General features: G+C 40.7%; 1 protein-coding gene across 1 annotated transcript in view; it reads left to right on the forward strand.

Annotated features, from left to right (window-relative positions):
* Positions 1 to 22370, forward strand: part of CNTN6 (contactin 6) — a 221956-nt gene that overhangs the window by 14607 nt on the left and 184979 nt on the right. The gene's annotated exons all lie outside the window — the stretch shown is intronic.

A 22370-nucleotide genomic window follows, 5' to 3' on the forward strand; every position in this document is an offset into this window, starting at 1 on the left:
AAGGTTATGATTTACTGAATATGATTATCCTCTTCGTACGCATGTATCATTTTTGTATCTGAAGCTAGGAATATTGTCTGTGCAACTATTACAAATGTGTTTACATCTGGGGAACGCCCACTAGACAGAATGCAATCAGTCTGGTTGGGAAGGGCCATTAGGGAAAGCATCTTTGAAGATGCTAATCTCTCACCAGGAAGTCTTCCTGGGGACCCTACAAACAGCCTCTGAGTTATGTTTGCAGGAACATGTGACCAAGTCACCTGGTGATGGACTCCATTATAATATTAGTATTTTTCCACTAAGTGGGGGTGGGAATCACACTGGGAGACAAAGGATTCCCGCCATATGCAAAAACTATTTAAGGCAGGGGAGTGACCTCATCATGGTTCACTCTTTATTGACTCCCCACCCAAGAAAGAGGACTGCTGGAAACATCTGAGAACAAAAAGACTGGACTAGGGTAGAAAAGCTGAGCCCATGCTAGAGGGTGTCTGGCCTGTGAAAGGAATATCTGGAATTTTAATTGGCAAGCAAGTGCATCTTGCCTTCAAGAATCTCTGCAATCTACCTAAAACAACATTTAGGGTGAGAGTTTGCTACTTATAACCAGGTGTTTTTAGTATATTAAGCTTAGATTGCGTGTTTGTTTCATTTGCTAGGTAATCTGCTTTGATCTGTTTGCTATCCCTTATAATCACTTAAAATCTATCTGGTGTAGTTAATAAACTTGTTTTGTTTTGTCTAAAACTCAGTGTGTGGAATTCATAACTTGGGGCAGAAAGCTGTGTATATCTCTCTCCACGTTGGGGGGGATGGGGGATTTCATGAACTTACACTGTACAATTCTCTGTGCAGCGCAAGACAGTACAATTTTGGGTTTCCCCTCGAGAGGAGGGCGTGCCCTTGAGTATTGGGCAATTCCTTAGCTGATCTCAGCATCTGTCTTTAAAGCTGCAGCAGGATGTGTCCCTACCTGTATGTGTTTTGGTAAAGTGCAGTCTGAAGCCTGAGGGAGGGCTTGTCTGAGCAATACAGTGTAAAGGGAGCCCATGCTGGTGGGTCAGGCACGCTCAGTGGTACCCTAGTCCCATGTGGTACCCCGAAGGTGGGGGGGAACCCATTGCAATACTCTTTAATTAAAGATTAATCTTTTATTCCTGGAGACTCCAGGCCAATCCTGGAGGGTTGGCAACCCTACCCATAGTCAACCCCCTATGCTCTCTGCCAGGAAGTGACTAGCACAGGATTTATACTACATGAGTTGGGCCCTACCAAATTCACGGCTGTGAAAAATGCATCATGGACTGTGAAATCTGGTCTCCCCCATGAAATCTGGTCTTTTCTGTACTTTTATGCTATACTAAACAGACTTCACAGGGCAGACGAGTGTTTCTCAAACTGGGGGTCCTGATCCAAAAGGTCACAGATGGGTCGCAAGGTTATTGTAAGGGTGTCGCGGTACTGCCACCCTTACTTCTGCTCTGCCTTCAGAGCTGGGTGACCAGAGAGTGTCGGCTGCTGGCCGAGGGCCCAGCTCTGAAGGCCGCGGTGCAGAAGTAAGGGTGGCAATACCATACCATGCCATCGTTACTTCTGTCCTGCTGGCCGCAGTGCTGCCTTCAGAGCTGGGCTCCCGGCCAGCAGACACCACTCTCTGGCCACTCAGCTCTGAAGGCAGCGCCAGCAGTAGTGCAGAAGTAAGGGTGGCAATACCGTGACCCCCTTACAATAACCTTGTGACTCCCCCACAACTATCTTTTGGGTCAGGACCCTTACAGTTACAACACCAGGAAATTTCAGATTTAAATGTCTGAAATCATGAAATTAACGATTTTTAAAATCCCATGACCGTGAAATTGACCAAAATGGACCATGAATTTGGTGGGGCCCTTCATATGAGGGTTATTCTCGGGAGGAAGAATTTTCTATAGGCTAAATTTGTTGGATTTTGGAATGTTTTGCATTTCTAGACCTGTGCATAGCCATTCAGATGCACTGGAGGAATGGACTGTATGTCTCTCCTGAGTTTCTTCAGACTTCCCAATTGAGTTCTATGCAGCCCTAAATAGAATTGACTAACCCAGCAAAACAGATTTTGTGTTCATTTGGAGATGTTTTGTTCATTTCTCATGTGTTTTCTTAAAGATACGTTTGTGACACATATGGTTCATCTCAACCAATTATCTGAATCAGTTTCCAGCCGTTTAGGAAAGAGAGATATTTTTCATCACTGCATGAAACATGTAACTATAAATCAAATAAGTTATTCACTTCTTATTTCTACCATATATAAACATCTGTCATGACTCATTTATAAATGACTGAGACACTGCAAGATTATGATTTTTTTTTCCACAGTATAGTGTAAACTTTTAAAACCAAATACACTTTCCAAATTGGAAATAAAAAACAAATGAATAACTCTTCTTCAGTTATTAGAGAGATGCAGCTTTTCTCTCTTTTTTGGCCCTCCTGATACAGGGATCATAAGAAGAGACGAGAGGGAAATGGTTTCTCCAGTCTAGTAAGAATATTTTAAGATTTTCAAAAATTTTCCCATGATGAAATGGGACAAAAAATCAAAATCTCAACATTTTTCATTAGCCAATAATCCAAAATAAACAAATAAATAGATAAATAAGTAAATTGATTGGGTCAATGGAAATGTTTTGTTTCCATTTTTACTTTTCTTTAACTTTTTTTTTTAACTATAGTTAAATTTTGAAACAAAAAAGTCATTCCAAGCTGAAAAAAGGAACTTTTAAATAGCTTTGGTTTTGAGGAATCTCCGTCTTCTGATTGTGACACAGAAACCCCTTAGCAAAGGGTCTCCTGTTCTTTGGAAACAGCTCTCACCTCAGACCTGACAAACTCATAACACCAAATACATATCTGGTAGGATAATTATACATAAAGGGTAACATGTAAGGTATCTACAGAAATCTGGTAATGTATCAAGATTCAGTATCATTGTGATATGTATGTACAGGTAATATTTAAGGAATAATGCATTTATATTGAAAGTCTGCTTTATGGACTAGGAGTAAACAGTAAAGATTAGTCACCAGGATGTTTCAATAATGGCCTGTTCAGCAAGGGGGAGTTTCTGTCAATGCACCCTGTCAATGCAAGGCTCAATTGTTTAAACTTGCACAATGCTAAGACTTTGAATGGGAAACCATCAAAGGCAAGGACAAATAGTTGAAACCACTTAAAGGTAAAAAGAAGAAACATTACAACAAGACAAGGATTTAAACTATCTCTGAATAGAAACAAAAGACTGTCTTCAGCATAACAGAGTGTGTGGAAGGACACTGCACCTATTCATTGAGGAAAACCTTTGAGGAGTGGGGTAGGGGGGGGAAATTTTTTAATGCTTGGATCCTGGTTTGTCTGAAACCAGCCAGCTTTGCAAAAGACAGAATTTTGGGTGGGAAATCTACTTTATTAGGGTTACCATAAGTCCTCTTTTTCCCAGACATGTCCGGCTTTTGGGCAGTCAAACCCCCGTCCGGGGGGAATTGCCAAAAAGCCGAACATGTCCGGGAAAATGGCGGCTCTGCTCCTCCCCTACTCTTCGGCTCTGTTTAAGAGCCAGGCTGCCCGAGCGCTACTGGCTTCTGCTCTTCTTCAGCTCTGTGTAACTGACACAGTGTAAGTTACGCAGAGCCGCCGCGGCTGGAGGCTCTGCTCCTCTTCGGCTCTATTTAAGAGCCGGGCTGCCCAAGCGCTACCGGCTTCGAACAGCCCCCGTGCCTCCGGACCCTGCGCCGCCGGAGTCCGGGAGGGGAAGTGCCCGGCTGGGGGCACAGGGTCCGGAGGCATAGGGGCTGCCCAAAGCCTGAGTGCTACCGGCTTCACGGTTTGCCGGGCAGCCTCCAGACCCTGCGCCCCCGGCTGGGCGCTTCCCCTCCCGGGCTCCAGCTGCGCTGGGGAAGCGCCGGCTGGGGGCGCAGGGTCTGGGGGCTGCCCGGCAAACCCTGAAGCCGGTAGCACTGGGGCAGCCCTTTCCCCCTGGCTGGGAGTGGAAGGGAGGAGGGGGCGGAGTTAGGGTGGAGAAGGGGTGGAGTTGGGGCGGGGCTAGGGGTGGGGAAATGGGCGGGGCCAGGGCCCGTGGAGGGTCCTCTTTTTTTATTTATGAGATATGGTAACCCTAACTTTATTATATAGGAAAGATAATTATTAATAAGTGTGGCCACAGATTCACACTTTGTTTTGTTTTGTGTTGTAACTATGTGTTTCCACCACGGTCTCTTATTCCTAGTTAACTCTTTATATACAAATCTATTTTTGTGTTACAACAAGACATATGCTCACAAATGCTGTGTGATTCACAGGAGCAGTGGTTTAAGGTAAAACTGGTAAATCGGAGTACACGTCACCTTTGCGTGCAGAGGATCTGGACTTTCTCTGACTAGCCAATGTCAGGGGCTAGATATCACAAAGGAATGATTCAAAGGGGGTTGGGAATTGGAGTGTGCCTACAAGTTAACCTGCAAAGTGAAGTTAGGCCTAACATAGCCCAGAGGAGAGTGTTTGAGTGGCTTAAGAGCTAGTGGTGTCAGGGAGCTGCTACCCAGCTGCCACAAGAAAGTCTCCTGTTCACTAGAGGCAGGAGGGTAACAAGGAGACTCCAGTCCTGGGTACTCCGAGGACTGTCACACTGGTAAAGAAAAGATCTTCTATTGAAAAATTTCTGACCAGCTCGATTCAAAATAAACTTTCATCAGCAGTGGCTGCACTGTGTAGGACTGTCTTTAAATTGCAATTAAAGATCTATAGAGGGCCAGGTAGGTGAGGTAATGTCTTTTATTTGACCAACTTCTGTTGGTGAAAGAAACAAGCTTTTGAGATATACATAACTTTTCTTTAGGTCTGGGCTAAGTCTTTATAAAGATACACAGCTAGAGATACAGGCAAACAGTAAGTGGAATGCTGTTTAATATCAAGATTAAACTGACTGATAATCCTAATCATTAAAGGCCTGATCCAAATCCCACTCAAGTCAATGGAAGTCTTTCTGCTCACTTGCATGAATTTTGAATCAGGCTTCATATAGCAAACATTAGTCATTAATTGTTCTATGACTTATACCCACATAACCTTATTAAGCTTGAGATATTTTGAGCTATGTGGTCTAAGGGGCTTATTTTTATGTATTATCTAGAGCTGGTCAGAAAATGGTGGTTTTTCACAGAAAATGTTGATGAAAAAACAGCTTTCATCTAATTTTTCTGCAGAAAATTTTGATTTTAATCAAAAAACCCAAACTCCACAAATGTATTGGTTTTCCATGTTTCTCAATGAATGGTTAAACTTTTCCACAGAAAGCATAACTTTTTTTCAAAATCAGTTAATCAATCAATCAGTCTAAAACCTAATCTTCTTCTGTCAAAAACACTTTTGATGGAATTTTTTCAATAAGTTCATGGCTTCTGATTCTGATATATAGAGAGAGTCTTTTTTTAATGCCAGTGAAGTTTACTGACATTCTTAAGAAGCCTGCTAATGACCTATAAGAGCTAAGGAATGTGGATTCCCTAAGTCCTAATAACATGCAGTATGTCTTCCTAAACGGAATAAAGTCTTTCCATGGGGTAGGAGATCAGATAAGGAATCAATTTTTTTTGTCTCAGTCCTGGATTGGTAAAACCTTTCACATTCAAAGTCATGTTGTGATAACATTGCTTCAGACGTGAAGGCAAGAAATGACAACGCTGTAATTTAGACCAAGATCACTGGATGAGCGTTTTCATGAATATACCACAGGCTTCTCATTCTGTCTCCCATTCCTATTCCTTCTCCTAAACAAGTCAGTCTGATGAAGCAAAATATGCACACATTGCTAGACAAGATGGACTGATACAACAACAGCAGACACCCATTGTAACATCATCAGAAATTACAAGTGCCTCCATCCCACATATGGAGGGGGGAGGGATAACTCAGTGGTTTGAGCAGTGGCCTGCTAAACCCAGGATTGTGAGTTCACTCCTTGAGGGGGCCATTTAGGGATCTGGGGCAAAAATCTGTCTGAGGATTGGTCCTGCTTTAAGCAGGGGATTGGACTAGATGACCTCCTAAGGTCCCTTCCAACCCTGATATTCTGTGAATGCAATTAAACATGTGGATGACAAAAAGCAGTAAAATCCCAGAAACCAATCATATTATTAAAAACATAACTCTGATGAAAATAACATTAGTATTAGAAAATGCACACTCTTCTAATGTTGAGATCCTCCTCAGCTCCTGCTCTTCAAACAGGAATTTAGTGTAGGGTCATTAGAGACTGAACTTTATTTTAAGATTAAAAAAATTGGATTTAAAATAAACATATTAAGGTTTATTGATTGGAGGGCTTTACAACTATTTAAAATTGTATGTGTCAATACACCCATGACATTCACACTGTAGCCTGTATGTCTGAGAAAGTGTTTGAAGGCTGATGGACAAAGGTTCAGGTATTACATGTTCTCTTTTTCTGTTGCAATTGTGAGAGGTGCCCCATAAAAATATGACAGATAGCTAGATGAACAGTGTTGAGACATAAACACTGTATATGCATTCTGTATATGCGTGTAGAGTGGGCTAGGTGTCCATAGCTTTACATAGGTTAAGGATTTCATCAAGGAAATGCCCGTGCCATAATTTGAATTCCATCCTCACCCCTTCTCATTGCTGTCTGTTCCTTTCCTTTCTTTTCCTTTTCATATTTCCATCCTTATTCCTATTCAAATACAGTTAAATGACAGGAAGGCACTATATTGGGCTGATTGGGTCCTGGGATGAGTCCTAGTTTGATGGATTTGGGCACTAGTCCTGCTCGTATATTATAGTATAATTGTTCTGTATGTTTGCCAAGAGCTTTGAACAGGCGTGTTTTAAAATAGCTCAAAATAAAGAAATAAGTGGCTCAAACGGAGGTAGTTATTGACATGTCATTCGTTCACATGCAATCAAAACCTGTCATGGACTGTCCCTAAACAGCACAATCATTATGGTCCCCCATTGTGCATAGGGGGCAGGATGCAGGGAGATTGCGTATCGGTTCATTGTTTCCTGCGTGCCATGCGTCACTGTTTCATGGAGACTCCTAATACCTTACAATGGGTGAGGTTGTGCAGGGGCTATGCCCAGGGAAGCTGCAGCTACTTGGATCCCCCAGGCAAACCACCTCTCCTCCACAGTATGAAAAATAGCAGCAGCCGTAACCATATTACACAATGGCCTGAAGGCAACGATTCTGTTCCTTTCCTGACCTCTGCAGAACCGTCTTAGCAAATAGGTGCCCTATCTAGCAGTATGTGCTTAGTGATTAGCATGCAAGTAGTCTTACTGTTTTTATGGGAGAAGTCACATGACTAACGTTAATCACAGTATTATGAATTACTATAATATTAATAGCCACATTTATTACAGTCGTGTCTAGGGACCAACCAAGAGTGGGGCCTGATTATGCTAGACACTGTAAAAATATGCAGTAGGAGACAGTCCCTGTCCCAAAGAGATTACAATCGAAACAAATAAACACATCGTTAAGTGATTTGCTGGATCAAGGCCATGATCCTGCCTCTCTGGCTGTGCACTCATCAGAAAATGATCAATAATGAACAGCCAAACCACACTGTTGTAGGTAATTTGCTTCTCTTGATACAAAATTCAGGTCAACTTTTGCTGGTTGGTTTGTTTTATTTTATTGATATGCTGCAATACATTTAAATTCTTATAAGCAAATATGTATGATTAGATTTACTGAGTCAGGATGTTTGCTTTATTATGCTCTATCCATATTTGCATTTGCAGAGGTTTAAAAAAATGGGGTAACATAAGATGATATGGAGAAATAACACACTGTCACAGTAATGTCAAAAATTGCCATTTGATTTAGGGCACGTAAATATTCCCTGTCTTATAATAAGATTGACTTTAACCATATCAAACTCTGCTAAACAATAGCAGGGACATTTTTTAAATGATCGAACATTTTCGAGCGGGTATGCTATCCTGGAGAAAGTAGGTACTTTCTATATCATTGTCAAAAGACAAAAATTGCTTCTTGATTTAGGGTCCTATAAAACTGTACACAGTTGTGAGTCGCTTGAAGAAATCTATAAAACCATTGTTATATGCATGGTGGGTAATTGTGACATCGATGGAAGGATTTTGAAACATCTCTTTAGCCTCTGCTGCTACTACATCTGTATGAGAACTGGAGTCCTTTGAAAAGCTTCCTATTGTTGGAGAATACTAAAAGATGACAATATATTAAGTGTTTAAGTAATGCTTTTTAGATATAGGAAATTTATAGGTACTTCTGGGAAAGATGTTTCCACTTGGCAAGTGATATGGCCTTGACTCATGTATAAATATTACAGAGGATGCATGAAGCTGTATTGAATTTACAGAGGTATATTCAGATGTTTGTGGGCATACAACCATAAAGCAGTAGCCTTGGAAAGCACTTGGGAATGTAGGGACAATGGATCTGAGTTCTGGTATGTTTAAAACATTTTGATAACACAAAGAGAATGAGAAGATGCATCCACATAGGCACAATACAATGAACTAGGCAAGCATGAGAAACTGATTTTATTTTGATTATTTAATAACAAATTAATTCGAGATTACATTTGTATCTATTTTATGGTTCTAAAGGATCCTTATGCTCTTTGCAAACTCTACATAAAATTTTCCTCTTAAATCCACTTGGAGGAGTTTGATCCCAATACTCCACTCTCCTTTCCTGATGAAGGAAAAACAGTATGTCAGAGTTGAATCCCATGACCAACATCACTGAGATTTCCCTTCCTCTTTAAAAACAGAGTACTCCTGGGTTTTTTTGCGGATGCAGACTAACACGGCTGCTACTCTGAAACCTGTCATAATGTTAAAGCTGTGGATCTCGGAAGAAAACTTTGCCTTGAACATTGATTTCATTCCGCCCACCCCTGAAATGCTGCCATATATGGTCTTAAAAAGTGGCAGATGTTTAAACAATGTACAGACACACCATACAACTGTTTAGGATAGAAAATATAGAACATTGTAAACACAGGGAGAATGTAGCGAGGTAGAAGGGACTTACCTAGACTGGATTTTGATCAAAACACTCGGTTTAAGAGTCTTTCAAATAGCCAAAGCTTCAGGTAACATCAGTTTAATTTTCTCTTAAGTTAATATGGACCCCTGAGTCTTGTCAATTTCGATTTGTTTCACTTTTAGTACAAAACTGTTGTGATGGCTTCTTATAAAATTCCCAGAACTCTGTTAAATTTGAAGATTCAGTTTAAAAAATCTGCTGACTAGCATTTAGACAGTAGGACTACACATGTGAATAAGTGCTATCTAACATAAGTAACGCTTGCAGAAAATGGCCTGAGTGAGATAGGTAGATGTTTAATCTTTTACTGTTATTTTTTTATACTTTAACAGGTAATTTAGTGTTCTGCTATTCCCCCTTCCATTAATCACTATGATTCAGACTACATATTTTAGTGTATAAAGAGTCTAAATTAAAGTGCTGATTAGATGGGTATAAAAAGGCTTCTCAGAGAAGTGATGAACAAGAAAGCAGGTTCAAGTTCTATTACCTTTTGAATGTACAGTTTAAAAGATGAGAAAAGAAAGCAGAAATGAAAAGCAGATTCACTGTCTTAAAGTGTCCTCACAGCTTATTAAGCCATGGGGCCCTTTGTCCTGGTGGATGGAGAAAGTGATTCCATTTAACTGTAGGGATAGGATTTGTTGGCAGGCTGGTAAGAAGGGAGTCATTGCCCCTTTAAGGTGCCTCCTCCTCCCCCGAGAAGACTACTGGAAGGCAAGGTATACTGGCCAGTTTGTCTAGCTCAATCCCCACGTAGGTCAGCTTATGGATGGCCTTCTGTTTTGTTTTGTTTTCAATACAGAAGGTTTGACCAAAATATTACATATTAATAAATTAATCTCTACATATTAATAAATCCTAAGTAATACCATCCTTATTGTTCTTGCCTTGGCTAGATATAAAAGCTTTTTTTCCCAAATATATGTGTACCAGTTTCTTATCTGGCATAAATAAGCATGGCTCCATCAAATTCAAGGAAGCTATGCCTATTTTCACCAGCAGAGGATCTCTCCCATTGCATGTGTTGCCAAAAAAAGTAAAACACCTTCAGAACAATAAGTTCAAGAACACATCCCTTTAATGTAGCCAGGAAGAAAAAAAAACATTCACAAATACTTATTATTATTCAAGCGAAAATTCTGTCTAACATATTCAGAATCTATAGAAATTGTCTGCTGATACACAGCAGATGCAAATGTATTAATACGCACATCCATGACTTGGACTGAGTGCAGTATAATTATCAGGAAAGAGAATCAATTAAAACAAATAATCTGTCATGTGCGAAATGGGAATCCAGTAGTAATGAATGTAATAAAATGTATTCGTGTTTCTCTCTATCGCCTTTTCTCACTTGTTTGGTGACAGTTGATATGGCCTGCCTTCAGCATGCACGAACAGCTCACACGTAGTTTCAAGGAAACAGAATGGATTTGGGAAGAAATTCATTAATAAACAGACATCAGCTAATCTTAGTAATAGAATTACATCATAATTTCTGAGCAGTAGGAAGAAATAGTGGCCTGGTGTGTGAACTGACTTGAAGGAACTAGATTGTGTCTTTAAAGTTCTACGTTTAAAAAAAGCATATTTTCTCATAGAGGGAAAGAAATTAGATGTTAGTATTGCCTAAAATTCTGCCAGTGCTCTGTATTCTCTAACCTTCTGCTTTCTTCCGGTCCCATTAACACATTTTTCTGTATATGTTCAATAATATGGCTTATGGTAACATATGCTTTATTTTATAATCATCCATTTAAAAGGGAATTGCCATATTTTATAATCTACATGTTGTAATATGTATGAGCATGCAACTTGCTATAGCGTGTTAAGAAATCAAAACTGCATGTAATGCCTACTTTGTAACAAGTTATTAAAGTAAGACATGGCTATGTATCCTTTATTAAACACTAATAAATCATTTATCATTAGAACTTTGGTGGAAAATATCAGCCCTTCTGAGGACTCTATCTTAGCTCAGTTTGAGATACTGAAGTCAGACAGAGTTTGCAAATTCTGATAAGCACCTGCACATTTCAAACCCTCAACCCTCACTCATCTGTCTGTATGATCTGTATTGGTGTGTGCATTATACACACAATTATACAATGTTGTACTAGGTGGTACACTTTACACACAGCTCGGTATAGGGGTGGAATGGTGGTCCAAGTGAGACGGGCAGCCTGGCCTTTGCATCAACAGTAAGGAACAATGTGTTCCCTGCTGTGCGCTGACACTGCTTCACAGGCTGATGCAGAGGAGGGCAGGGCCAGGGGCTGACTTCCTCCCTACCTTTGTTCTTCACCCACTCCCTAGATGGAGCAAGTACTGGGCAGATCCTAGTGACACAGCCTGTTATTGTGATTGGCCCTTGGATGGATTACACAAGGGGTGGGTGGAAAGATCCTGGTACAGGACACCCACTCCTTCCTGCAAACCAGTACAAAGGCCAATCACAGTCTGGCCTTTACCATTTGGGAATATTCAGAATGTAGATATGCCTGAAATTCATGGCCTATGAAAAACAGGAGAAACGAAAAGTTGTGACAGTTTGCAAATTTGCATCTATTCTGCATCTATTTTGCATCTGTCCCCTTGTTGTCCTTGAGTATTGTGTCATTGGCAATGTGGAGACTGGGTCAGACTGTGCCTGTTTCTCATTTGTACCAAGGCACTGCCAGAGCAGTATAAAGGGACTTTAGTTCAACAGGCTTTGGCGTGCAATAAGATTTTGTATCCATATAGCATGTCTGTCTTTTTTGTTGGTTTTTGTTATGCAATCCAGCACCTTCCTTCCTTGGCTGCAGAGGGCCTTTTGACAGTGACACTGGTGGGCTTCTATTCTGCATGGAAGATGGGTAAATGGAGGTGGGAGTGATACACAGGGCATGTGCTGCGCATCACAGAACACTTCACTGTGCAAACTACCAGTGCAGTGGTGCATAGAAGTAGGTGGGGTAGGAATGGTTCCTCAGCTGTGTGAGGGTCTGCAAATAGACATCTACCATTGGAGAAATGTGTAAAAAAAAAATGTGTCTACCAAATGCAGAGTCCCACAGAATCTGGAGAAATGAGACATTCTAGTTTTTTGTTAATTACTTCAATGTTGCTCTACCTTAGGGTTGTACTGCTGCCCATCACCATAATATCAGAAAGCCTTCCACACCAAATGGACTGTCATTAGTGGAGCCCTTTGTGGACCACTGAGTCTCATCCTTTTTTCCCTGACTCTTGCTCAAATACCATCCTTCTCTTTTTCTGGATCCCATCTACATCTAATCCCACTGTTCTGCAAACGGTTATTATGTTTGGGAGCTTCCGTTGCCACTGGATTAGGTAGAATCCTGTATAGAACATCTAATTTAATCAATCTCTTTAAAATGCTGAAATGGATTATCCCACTCACACATTTTCTTTTCTATATGTTAACAAATTACTTTCGCTAAACCTAATTCAGACTTGAGCTAAAACCACTTGCTGCTTCCAGTTTTCTCGGTATTATCAAAAGAGATTCTAAATTGTACTAATAAATAGAAACAATTTCCATCTGCTAAAGAAGAATGCAATTACAAAGATTAGCATTTTAATTTGAGTCACTAACTAGTTAAACAATAAACCCAGAGCTCAAATTTTACCTACTGGCATGCATGTACACATCTCTCTGGAGATATTTAAGAGTAGGTTAGATAAATGTCCATCAGGGATGTTCTAAACAGTATTTGGTCCTGCCATGAGGGCAGGGGACTGGACTCGATGACCTCTCGAAGTCCCTTCCAGTCCTAGAATCTATGAATCTATGCATCTATGTGTGAATAGTGGTTATGAATTTATTCTTGGGAAACAAATACAGTATATCAGACATGTATTGCTCAGCTAATATAAGACACCCTGACTAGCAGCAGGAGATATAGAACTGCCTGGTTTGTATTTATATTATTGTATTATATTATTTAGTATTCCAGTTAGCCTCATTTCTGGATGGTTCAAATTTACATAACCTATAAAAAATCATGTCTCCTTGCTTGGTGTAGAAATTGACCTAGTCTCCTTATTTATCACTTTGCAGCAATATCTGGCTATTACAAAATCTAAATATTTCCTGACAGCTCTCTGGATAAATCTGAAGCTAAGAATTTGTATTCATGCTGCATTAATACTTTCTGCCAGGCTGAAGACCTGATTGTTATTAAGCTGGCAAAATTCCAGGTTCTGGCCTAAGAAGTAACATTAGCCCTGTTTTCACTTTTTATTTTGTTACAAACTATGATACATAAATTCATGAGCCAGGAGTGATAGGTGGCCTTGCTTTCCTCCCCTCTTTAAAGGAATTTCTCAGGGTACGTCTATACTTACCTCTGGGTTCGGTGGTAAGCAATCGATCTTCTGGGATCGATTTATCATGTCTTGTCTAGACGCGATAAATCAATCCCGGAAGTGCTCGCCGTTGACGCCGGTACTCCTGCTCCGCGAGAGGAGTACACGGAGTTGACGGGGGAGCCTGCCTGCCGCGTCTGGACCTGCGGTAAGTACCTTGTAGTTCGAACTAAGATACTTCGACTTCAGCTACGTTATTCACGTAGCTGAAGTTGCGTATCTTAGTTTGAACTGGGGGGTTAGTGTGGACCAGCCCTCAGAGTGCCTGGTTCAAAAGAGCATCTCACTAGCAACTCATAAAAGTGACTAAAACTCTTCTGATCTTTTGCAGATCCACCCATCCACTTTGTGTAGAGAGTTAAAAAGGAGAATCTGATTTACAAATTTCACTGACACAAGTGAACTGGGAGGCCATTTGGTACAATGTCTGAAGTGCCTGTAGATCCCTTTCCCTAAGATTTTTATTTGTTTGTTTGTTTTAAATTCTACCTTGGGATAATTGGCCCTGAAGAGTAAGGTAAGGCCAGGGTACCTATGCCTGATTAAGCCAACCCCTAACTCAGGGATCGGCAACCTTTGGCATGTGGCCTGCCAGAGTAAGCACCCGGATGGGCCAGTCTAGTTTGTTTACCTGCTGCGTCCGCAGTTGGCTGATCGTGGCTCCCACTGGCCGCGGTTCGCCGCTCCAGGCCAATGGGGGCAGTGGGAAGCGGTGGCCAGCACATCCCTCGGTCCACGCCGCTTCCCGCTGCCACCATTGGCCTGTGACAGCGGACCGCAGCCAGTGGGAGCCATGATTGGCCGAACCTGCGGATGCGGCAGGTAAACAAACTGGCCCCATTGGCGGGCCGCATGCGAAAGGTTGCCGAACCCTGCCTTAACAAGTTAAAGTCAGCACTGTACCCCCTATCCATGGCAGACTTCATCTAGTTTATCTCATGGTAATAATGCAGCACCTTGTGGCCACTAGCATTTTAACTAAAGCACATCAGATCTCCTTTATCTCACTGTAAAAACAAACAAACACCCTTTTATTGGCAGTAAAGACAAAGCCTGAAGCTGGCAAATCCCAGACAATTAGATGTAGTAGCTCTCTTTAAATCTGTCATCACTCATTCTCTTTAGCTATGGTGAGCCGCAAGTATACTGTTCTACAATATTCAGATTCCACAGACAGGCAACTCCCTCAATTTTCATGCCAAGTGGAAGACCGCCTGATTCATTTGTCTTCACTGAAAAGCATTCTTCTTTCACAGTAGCCAAAAGGGTTACTTTTAGAGCATAGGAAATAGATTATTTATGTAATTAGGGCTATATATCTCACTCCTTCCACAGGTAAAATTCCCACTTGTGTCAAGGGGAGTTCTGCATTCAGTACTGTATATGGCCTCTATGAGACTAGGTGACTGAAACATCCTAAAACAGAAGCAGGGAAAGAGGAAATGATAACCATATGCCCAGAAATGATGCCATGTAGCTCCCCAGTTCTGCAGCATGTCTATATAGGATCCCTTGTCTTTTGAGTGGAAGGTGGCTTCCTAGTACCTACCTAGTGCATTTCTTCTTGAAAGCACTGTTGAAATGCTAATTAATTCTTACACCCCCTCTCTGAGGCAGGTCAACATTGTTTTTGCCATTTCACAGGCAAAGAGACTGAGGCAAAGAGATTAAGTGGCTTACCCAAGGCCATAGAGTGATGCAGTGTCAGAACTAGGATTAGAATTTAGAAATAGCTGGCACCCAATGCAGTGTTCAGATCAGGACTCCTTTTCAGCAGGTTTTGTTCTGCATTGTTAAGTCCACTCATTCCCTAGCAGTCAGATTGCAATGTATACCCTCAGTCCCCACTCATGTATACTCACACTGACCCCAGTGGGGACTCTTTCAGTGGGATCTGCAGCTGTGAAGGATTATTGAGCAGCTTTTTCTCCTTAAATCCCTTAGTAAAGCTGGTGAAAAGTTATCTATTTTAATTACTTATATGGCCCCATCACCAAAGCATCAGACTGCCTCACAAGCTTCTATGCACTTACCTTCACAAATCCCTATGAGGCAGGGAAGTGCTACTATCCCCATTGTACAGATGACAGGTTTCAGAGTAGCAACCGTGTTAGTCTGTATCCGCAAAAGGAACAGGAGTACTTGTGGCACTTTAGAGACTAACAAATTTATTAGAGCATAAGCTTTCGTGGGCTACTGCAGGCATCCGAAGAAGTGGGCAGTAGCCCACGAAAGCTTATGCTCTAATAAATTTGTTAGTCTCTAAGGTGCCACAAGTACTCCTTTTCATTGTACGGATGGGGAACTGAGGCACAGAGAAATTAAGTGCCTTGCCCAAGATCACAAAAGAAGCCTGTAGTAGAGCAGGGACTTGAACCCAGGTCTCCCAAGTCCTCAGTCAATGCCTAACCACTGGACTACCCTGCCTTATTCTACAGCTTTCCGTAAGCTTTTTCTGCAGCCTCCCTCGGTGGCCAGAAAACCTGCCACTTCTTTTCAAGGGAGTCTCAGGATTATTGCAGAGGTATGTGTATAGGGGGAAGCTCTTACAGAGTGCCTTTAATGGATGTATGGTGTAAGGGAGCACTTGACCCAGCACTTAAGCCCCATAGTTATTTTTAATGTCTACTTGTTCAGTACTACTTCATATTACACTGGATTCCCTCCAATCTGCTAGCCTCCTTTGTGCACTCTTATTCGCTTTGCCTGGCATGCTTTGTATGCTGAACACATTATTCCTTTTCTCCCCCCTCCAGAATACAAAATGAAAGTGTGGGGCGAAAACAGTCATTTAACAAACTAGCCATGACTACTTTTTTAATAAGAAAAGTTACTAGGCAGTTACCACAAGGCTTAGCAATAGGTCCCAGGATGATATTATGGAACCCAGATTTTCAAGCTGGCCAGTTATACTTGGAAGGAATAATAAATGAGCAAGAGTGAAATAATAAACAGAAGGATCATTTATGATGTAGGAGCAATAAACAGCAACTGAGATTCTAGGCAGGTAAATATGTAATATGTCTACAAGCCAAGAATTAAAAAAAGGACTATCTCAATAAACGATACATTCCTGCTACATACTGATTTTTTAAAAAAGAGAGATTTGTATGTAATTGTAAGAAAAGCCCCCTCAGCTACATGCATGGCTCTACGGTAGAAGACAAGTACTAGAATGAAGATGGGAGATATAATACAAATCAAAAGACGCAGAATTACTGCTATGAAAAAGACTAAGTAGGCCTTTCCTATCAGATTATATCCAGCGCCTGTCACTAGGAACAGGCACCTGCAATCCTTGTATACTGAAAGTTACCACTGAAGTCAGTAAGGTGTGCAAGGAATGCAGTATCAGGTGCTTTGTTAGTAAAGGATGTCGTTCCTCTTGAAGGGCATGCACTGGAAAGGTATCAAAATAATTTTAATATAGTTTTTAATAAACAATCTGTGATGTTTCATATGAAGCCAGTGTCAGCTTTTTAAACACTGAATAAGGCACTTGATGGTATAAATTAAAGTGTTACTGTGACTCACATTATAACAACCTCTGTATGAGATCTTGCAAGACAAAAGATCTTCAAGACACCATTGTAATGGTTTATCAGCAGTTCCATTATGAAACCCCTCTCCTGCAAGAGACATCCTCTCATGTTGTTTAACTGCATTTCAATTTTGATCCTGCATTATTAAAATAAAGAGTTTTGCCACTGATTTCAATGGGAATAAGATCAAGCTATTTATCATTATCATGCTGAAAGTATCTTGGAGGCTATTTTCCAGAGTTCTTGATTTGAGTTTTCACTTAAAGGACATATTTAGTCTCTTTGTTATGTATGAATAAATGTGTGTGCGCCTTAAACTTACAGCTCTTAATATTTGAGTAAAGAAGGGATTTCTGAGAACTTTTAAGTAATTGTTAACTATTATAGGGGTTATAATCATTCTAAATGAACCCTTTACAGTTTTCCTGTAAAGGGTTCATTTAGAATGATTATAATATATATATATATATATAATCTTTTTTTAAATTGATGCAGCTGCACACTGTAGCAAAATTTAAGACAGACTGCTTTTTAAGTTCATTCATATGCTTGTTTTTAATTTTTCAACACTATTATACGGATCACCCTTAAAGCGATTGTCATAGAAAATTTTTATTCTTCAAAAATATCTGTTATCGCATGAAGGCTCCAGGATCTAAATTTAAATACAATGTTTCTAGATCTTATGATTATAGGGGGGAAAAAAAAACCTTGAAAATATGTTCAGAACCTATGAAAATCAGGCTGTAGGTTTCTACCTCATCAAATGACATAGGATGAATTACATACAGGTTATGTCCTTAAAGAGTTCCATCTGGTTGCAATATCTTGTTTTAACTGATGTAGTTGCAGGGCTTTCATTTGAATTTGGCAGTGTTTTTCATCACATGGTATTGACTACTGAAAGGGTTTTGTGATGACACATTGAGAGGGTACCTCAAATGATCTCAGGTATTCTGAAGCGTTAGCTCACCATCAGATCAAGTGTTTATGTAAAGTTAGGTCTAGTAGATGGGTGAGGCTGCCATTAGTTATTGCCACTGGCATATTGCTACCATTCTGATTCAAAACTTCTGAGCAAGAAGTTGGACTTTCAGACAGTTTCAATAAGTAATATACCTTCGGTATTGACTGCATTATTTAAAGGCTGAACAATAAAATAATAAATAGCATAGGTCTGGTTCCTGTCATTCTTTCTGTTGGAGGACATTGCTCCTACTGTTAGTATGGGGTGATGGCAAAATATAATAACCCAGTTAGCAGTGGGACTAGATAGGTTTGCTATGATATACTGTACTCCCCTGTCATCCCACCTCTAAACACTCATTTTACCTCCTTCTCTCACTCTCCTCTGTATGCCTTCTTCTATGGTGCATCCTATAAATGAATAGCCCTTTCAGTCCCAATGCTCCAAGAATGCGCCCCCTCACTTGCAAATTCCTCCTCACAATTCACTCATTTAGGAAGCACCAACACATTAATCTACAGCAGTACAATGTTCTAATTAATTATTGTTATTAAAGAAAAAAACAACCAGCCAATCTTTCTCCAGGCTTGTAATTTTCTCTGTTTCTCATTTCTGTTGAGATAGGTCCATGTCTTCTTTTGCATGCATGCTGCTGGTGCTTATCAAAACTTCAAAATAAACTAATAATCAAAGCAGAGAACTTGGAGTTAAGGTTGCTCACTACAACAAATCCCTAAAACCATGGCAATCATAAGTTAAGGCAACGTGAACACCGAACATAGAAGCAATGTTCTGATAGTAGTCAATTGCTCCTAGGACACACAGCCACAGCAACACACTAATACCCTTTCTAATAACCCCTCTTTCGATTTCAGCTACACTGTCATCCTCAGTACACACATCACACTGCAAGTCAGCCTTTCAGTGTTAAATTATTTAGGGTTAGAATAGGCCTGACCTCTCACCCATAGCTCTATGAGCTGCTTGCCATATTAGCATTCTGGTCACGGTTCTGAGGACCAGGCAACTTGGTGCTGCTATTCCCCCCATGAATAGGTCTGGACATGGACTTTACGGGACCAGGGTTCAGCCCCCACAACCCCAAATTCCAGCCAGCAGATCTGACAGGGGACCAGGGAAGTAAGAAGTCTCAACTTCTCCCTGGGATCACGGGCAGGGGGTGGGAAGAGGGAGGGGAAGGAATTGTGGCTCAGAAAAGCTTCTTTGAGGCTGGGCAAATTGGGGTATTTTTGCCCTGTACCAGGAGAGGGCTGCTTTAAACTCTCTCCAGAGCACTACATGTAGCCTGGTGGCAGAGGGTCCCTGAAAGCGTCTCTATTGCAAATATTCTGGTCCCCTTCCCTTCCTGGCCAGCCCCATCCATTTTATGTGCTGTGCTCCTGGCCCCCAGAATAGCAAGGGTTGCAGAGGGCATAGCCTGCTATGTCCCCACCATGGGAAGGCATTACACTTCAAGGGCCCTAGCTTGGTTTCCACCAGCGCAATCCAAGGAGTGAATTGAGCCTGTCAGTGAATGCTCTGGAACCCACCTGTAAAGTAGAGAAAATGAGGCAATTTATTTAAGTGATATCTCAGAACTGGGATTTAATCAGTGTCAGAGTTGGAGTTTGATCTTAGGAGTTTCTGTCCCCCTTACTTATATGTGCCTCAGATCATTCATACTGGGAATCATATACTGGAAACAAAAAGAGAAGACAGTCAGAAAACTGTATGTGAGGTTTTTGTCTTCCAGCAGGCCTCTAAGATCTGTGTGTTTGAAACTGCAGCCAGACAGAAGGTCAACAGCAGCCAAACTGTTGGTGAACCATTGTATATGTCACCTACAGAAATATTAGGGTTTAAATTAGAGTAGCTGTTCCTTGGTTGGAGGAAGCGTGGCACACATCACTAAACACTGCTATCACTGCTGCAATTGTTTCTGTACATTATCCATATTGCCTCCGGAAGCATTTGTGTGGCCTCTGTTTTTCTATCAAGCAACATAAGACATATAATTACTGCACTTTGTCTCACTTCAGTTTGATTTCGTTTCTAAAAAGAGTTACAGGCTAGCAACCTATTGTCTAGGTCTGCCACACTTACTCCTGTTTTGAATTTTTGTTAGGGAACATGTTTCACTGATATACTTAGTAGTAGCTGTTGCTTCTGAAGCTAGGGACTGGTTTGCAGACCAGTGAGATGCAAATGGGGCTGGGTTTGGAACTGGGGCACAATCACAACTGGGTTATACGAGGACTTTGCTCTTCCTGGGGTTACCTTTAGAGGTATTGGGGGATTAAAATGCTGCTGCTTCTTGTAAATGGGCATTGGCCATTGTCAGGTTCAAGAGGATGTAGGTAATAAACAATGATAATGGTTCTGGAACTGGAACCCTGTAGCAGCGCAAAAGGCTGGTAAGTCAGCCAGGGATCAGTGGAGCACAGGCAAGCCCCAGCATCCCATTCCTAACTGGGTATTTTGGGAGCACAGTTATAATAGGAAGCATTACTTTTGCCACTGCTTAGGGTAAAGCTGGGTAATTAATGGGGAAATAATCAGTTAGTGAATATTTTAATAGAAAAAATCCATGAAAATCAGATACATTAATTGACAAATACTATTTGACCATCTCTCATTTAAGCAAACTCTACAGTGAGTGATATCTGCTCAGCAGGTACTGTAATGGGAATGAAGCTGCCATGAGCTAGAGACAGTTCAGAATAGAAACTACTGCCAAGTACCTTCTTGACTTTGGGCCTGTCCATTGTCTTCAGTGGGGTTTGGGTCAGGCCTTATGTGTTAATATAAAAGCTAGATCTCATAAATTGTCTTTTGTAGGTACTGAAAAATAAATAAGAGGCCACAAAGTCTGCAGCAAGAAGCACACAGTATAAGGCCTAATACAAAACCCATTGAAATCAATAAGTCTTTCCACTGAATTCAATGGGATTTAGATGGGCAGCTTTGCACAATTTTGGGGGGGAAAAACAGAGATTTAATTTAAAAGCAATAATGATTAAAACAGAAATGTAACAGCCCAGCTTTGAGAAGATTTGAATGATATGGGTATCTTAGCACTACACTATCATTCACTGATATCAATAGATTTCTTTTTCATATTGATCACTTTGAAAAAATAAAATATTTTCATTTTTAAAAGTAGGAAATTTCCTAAATGTGAAGGATGTTCATAGGGTAAACTTTGAAATGTAAATGGATTGGAGCTGATCCTTTGCTGAAGCCAGTGAGCATACAGTGCATCTCTAGAAGGGAAGGGTTGCAAAGCTGGCCAGATATCAATCCAATCTCATTTGTGTAACTTAGAGCAGCCTGACGGCTGCTATAAATTATGTCAGCTGCCAACCCAAAAAAGGCCAATAAGGGATCAGTGGGGTACAGGGAAGCCCAATCCATTCTCCCTTAACTCTCAGTCTTGTCCCTGCACTGACATAAGGGAGCAGGGGCCTCGGAGCCACTACACCAACTTTAGGGCCAACTTTGCATCAGCACAGCACAAGGGAGAATCTCAGCCTTTATTTATCAAACATCACACAAACTAGAGTGAAAACGATAAACCTGATAACTTTACAGTCCAAAAAGTTTCTGGAGTTGGGATGATTGACCTAAATTATACCTTTGTTGGTACAGTCTTCAAAAAAAGAGAGAAAGCTAATATGTCTAGATCGTCTATGTTATAGGGGAAAACTGCCAGTGATACTGAAATCTGAGTATGCGAAGCAATTTCTTTTCTTTTCTTTTTTGTGCCCAGGAGACAACCCTTTTAGAATGATTACTGTCATTGCATACTGTGTATCAACTGAAGAAAATTCAAAGTACTAGTAAATCAGCTTCAAAGAGCATGGTATTTATGAGATAACTGTACCTTCACTATGCTTTTCCAAAGGCTTGGGTTAAGCCCAAGGGTTGTGATTGTCTTACAACAGCTATTTTCATTATGACTTATTGCTGAAGCAGTTTACTCTTAAAAGATATTTTTATGCTATTTGTGAGCAATGCAACGTGCTGGAGTTTATAGCTCTTATTCTGAATAATTGTGTTAAATGCAGCAACTGATTACAAACTGTTAACTTTTGTTCTTTTATACAGAGGTTCATCTATTCATAATTGTGGGCATTCATGCATAATTTGGGAGAACAATATTCTTGTTTGTATTTGCACTTGTAATAGCTACAGGTGCATTTGATCATCTAGATTGCCCACTGGTAATTTGCTCATATATCTTAAATATGATGTGTGCAGTCCCATAACTGTGCATGCAAAGTATACACACATTCTTCAGTGTGTGATTAGAAACTCTAGAGACTGAATTGTAAAGCACAACTAGCTAATTTATACCTATATTACTTTCCTTGTTTGGCTA

The sequence above is a fragment of the Malaclemys terrapin genome, chromosome 7 (genome assembly GCF_027887155.1).
Source record: "Malaclemys terrapin pileata isolate rMalTer1 chromosome 7, rMalTer1.hap1, whole genome shotgun sequence".
Classification (NCBI taxonomy): domain Eukaryota; kingdom Metazoa; phylum Chordata; order Testudines; family Emydidae; genus Malaclemys; species Malaclemys terrapin.